The sequence below is a fragment of the Monodon monoceros genome, unplaced genomic scaffold (assembly GCF_005190385.1).
Source record: "Monodon monoceros isolate NGI ecotype Baffin Bay Population unplaced genomic scaffold, NGI_Narwhal_1 Super_Scaffold_17, whole genome shotgun sequence".
Classification (NCBI taxonomy): domain Eukaryota; kingdom Metazoa; phylum Chordata; class Mammalia; order Artiodactyla; family Monodontidae; genus Monodon; species Monodon monoceros.
This window is the reverse complement of record NW_021703773.1, coordinates 22,187,085-22,190,905: the sequence shown is the minus strand read 5'-3', so window position 1 is coordinate 22,190,905 and position 3,821 is coordinate 22,187,085. Positions and strand designations below refer to the sequence as shown.

Below are 3,821 nucleotides of genomic sequence, written 5' to 3'. Positions count from 1 at the left end.
AACACACTGATATGCTGGAGACCAACTCCCCCCTTCAAAAAAGCCCTGACTTGTGGCATTTGCTGATTTCCGCAGTGTTACTTATGCTTTGAAATGTGACACCCCCAAAATATATGTTGAAGTCCTAACCCTCAGTACAGTACTTCAGAATGTGACCTTGTTTGGAAATAGGGTCATTGTAGATGTAATTAGTTAAGATGAGGTCATACTGGGAGGGCACTTAATCCAATATTACTGGTGTCCTTATAAGAAGAGGCACAGAGACAAAGACACACAGGGAGAATGCCAGCGACCACAGAGGTGCAGATTGGAGAGATGCATCTACAAGCCAAAGAACACCAAAGGTTGACAGCCACCACTGGAAGCAGTGAAGAAGCAGAGAAGAATTCCACCCAGCATCTCAGAGGGCACAGAGCCCGGGTGACACCTTGATTCCAGACTTCTGGCCTCCAGAACTATAAGGGAATACAGTACATTTAAATCACTATATTATCCTTTATAATATCAGTTGCATTATTATATTGGTTAAGAAAATAATTTATAGTGCATACTAAATAACTAATAAACACATAATAATAGTTAACTCTCAATTATGGTACTTTGTGTTAATTTTTAAGGCAGCCCTAGGAAACGAATACACCTGCTATAAATACTTCTGTCATGGCCAACTGACATGACTTCACTGAATGCAGAGTTAAAAGGGCTGTCCACAAACAATTCTCATGAGCCAGTATAAGCTGTACCACTGAACAGCTGATTTCGGGCTCATCTAAGCCATAGAGAGTTCCAAGTGTGTTCAGAGAAGAATTTGACATAGGTTCAACCAAGAACTTTCAGTATAGAAGTATCATCAGTGGACATTGTCTTATGTGGTATGCACTTTTAAAATCTCCATGTTGGGTTCAAGATGTACATTAACCTATTTCAATTCTGGAGAAGCAAGTAAGAACATGAATGTGAAACTACCTGATAACCATTCAGGTAGCAATGACAACATGAGGATATATAGGTCAAGTTACCCACTTGAGACTAGTTCCTGTGTAATTCTCATTTTTTTTCTTTTTGGGTTTATTTGGGGGGATTGTTTTTAATTTTTGTTTCTTTCCTATGTTATTCTGACTGTTTCAGTTAGGAGTTTTAAAACTGCTTAGCGCTGATATATCCCAGATCAAGACACACACACACACACACACACACACACACACAGAGTGATTGATAATGGACACATAGGGGAGCGTCAGGCAGTTGTCACCAAAACGTACTCATCAACTTATCAGTGAATTTGACAGAGGAGATGACGTTCACTCAGTGATACTATGTGTGACAGAATTAAAAGATTAAGAAGAAAATGAGAATCACTTTACAGTCATTTCTGGCTTTTCTGTCAAGATTAAAACTGCTGAGATTTACGGAACCTCCTTCCAAGGTCAAGGTCCAGAGGAGGAGCTGCGGGCTGTGGGAGCTGGAACAGGACCAATGATGAGCACTTCAGATGCAAAGACAGAATGGCTTCGTATAGACCGCATTCCTGGATGCCATTTCCTCATGTAGCTTCCTGGTTCCAGCAAGATGATAAGCAGGACTTCCCTGGTGGCGCAGTGGTTAAGAATCTGCCTGCCATTGCAGGGGACATGGGTTCGAGCCCTGGTCTGGGAGGATCCCATATGCCGTGGAGCAGCTGGGCCCGCGTGCCACAACTACGGAGCCTGCGCTCTAGAGCCCATGAGACACAGCTACTGGGCCTGTGTGCTGCAACTGCTGAAGCCCGTGTGCCTGGAGCCTGTGCTCTGCAACAAGAGAAGCCACCACAACAAGGAGCCTGCGCACCACAATGAAGAAAGCCTGTGCACAGCAACGAAGACCCAACACAGCCAAAAATAAATTAAAAAAAAAAAAAAAAACGATGATAAGCAAATAGTAGAGAACCTTTCGACTTCACATTTGGCTAAGCCCCTCCTCTTTGTGGAACATATTAGATCTACCTTGATGTTTTTAAAAAAATACCCATCCCCAGCTAACTGTTTCCTGGAAAGAAATGAAGAAAAAAGAGAAGAAAAGAAAGAGAGAGAAAAAGAAAGAAAGGAAGAAAGAAAAAAAGGAAAGAAGAAAGGGAAGAAACGAGGGAGGAAGGAAAAAAAAATGGCTTGGCTTATAGAATAAGATCTCTCCTCCAGAGAGCTTAAAATAGGAATTACCAAAAAAAGCAACTTTTTGGCATGACAAAGACCATTGGTGGCAGTCGGAAAGAATATAAATTTGGAATCTACATCCGTTGAGTGTTAGTTCTTCTTCCTTACCAGTGTCTTTCAAATAACTTTCAAAATAAAATCTTATTTTGGCAAAAGAAAAAAAAAAAAAGAATCTCACTACCACCTTGCCATACACATAATCATTAAAATCTTTATTAAGTGCTGTGTTTCTCTTCAGAATAAGTTGCCAGACTAAAGGAATTATACAGACACAGCGCCACAGTTCTTGAAGCTAACAAACTCAAGTTTCCTTCTTAGGGAAGGATGAGGAGAGCTCATCATATTTACCCATTGGGCTGCTTCCCTTCTCGCTTTAAACCCTTAAACAGTTTTTCAGGGTAATGTCCACTCCTTCAAGAGGAATCCCAGAGCCTTTGGGAGCAGCGTCCAGCACACACACTTACTCTCCCATCTGTAATCTTCCACTTCCTGTTTCCCATCCTCCCCCCTCCAGCCGTATGGGATGCTATGCTGTTTCTTTCTTTCTTTCTTTCTTTCTTTTTTTTAATATTTATTTGTTTATTTGGCTGTGTCGAGCCTTAGTTGCAGCACAGGGGATCTTCGCTGCGGCACGCAGGCTCTCTGGTTGTGGCATGCAGGCTCTAGAGCGCACAGGCTTAGTTTCCCCGCGCCATGTGGGATCTTAGTTCCAGATCAAGGATCGAACCCGTGTCCCCTGCATTGGAAGGCGGATTCTTAACTACTGGATCACCAGGGAAGTGCCACTATGCTGCTTCTTGAAGGCGCTCTGTTCCTGCACCTGTCTCCTTGGTCCAGAGCACTCCCCCTCCCTGGACTGCTCTCCCCACCCCACTCATTACCTACCCACCCTCCAAGTCAGTCCGGAACCCTTGCCTTTTCTGCCAGGACTTCCCCTGCCCCTCAGTCCTTCTCTACCACATTATACTTGGTCATTACCTCTACTATACCATTTATCAATTTTGATTATAATCATTTATATTTCTCCCTTCCAGGAGAGATAAGCCTCTTAAACGCAGAGACAATTTTGTTTTTCTCTTTGTCTCCCCAGGGCTTGGCACATAGTAGATGTTTAAATACTACTGAATGAAAACCAGTAATTTATAAAGTGCTTGGCTATTTACAAAATGTTTTTCAAGTGCATTATTTCTATTACTATTCTAGAAGTGACTCCATTTTTACCTGTTATTAGCCGTTATCATCAGCCCAATTATTTTGCAAATGAGGACACTAAGGTTCACAGAGGGTAAGGAACTTGGCTTAAGATATTCAGCTGTTATATGGTCAGGCTGGGCTACAAAGCTTGAATCTACTGACCAGAAAGCAGAGAGACAGGTACAGGAAGAATAGAAACCTCAGCAGACTATCAAGTTCATCAGATCTTTTTTACTGAACAGTATGACAAGGGAGCTAGGAGGCTGGGTATTTAAGACTCACTAGTTTTAAGATTTTAACCATGCTGGACCTCAGTTTTCTCCTCTATAAAATGACAGGATTGTACTATATAAGTAATTCTCAATTATCTTATATTTCATGTCCACTAATCTTTCTAATCCAGAGATTCCCAAGCTTTCCCGGTTCCTGGTGCCCCCG

At 42.1% G+C, this 3,821-nt stretch overlaps 1 pseudogene; it reads left to right on the top strand.

Moving 5' to 3' along the window:
* Nucleotides 1-282: 282 nt before the first annotated feature.
* On the top strand, nucleotides 283-2,542 carry LOC114897698 (annotated as a pseudogene).
* The last annotated feature ends 1,279 nt before the right edge of the window (nucleotides 2,543-3,821 follow it).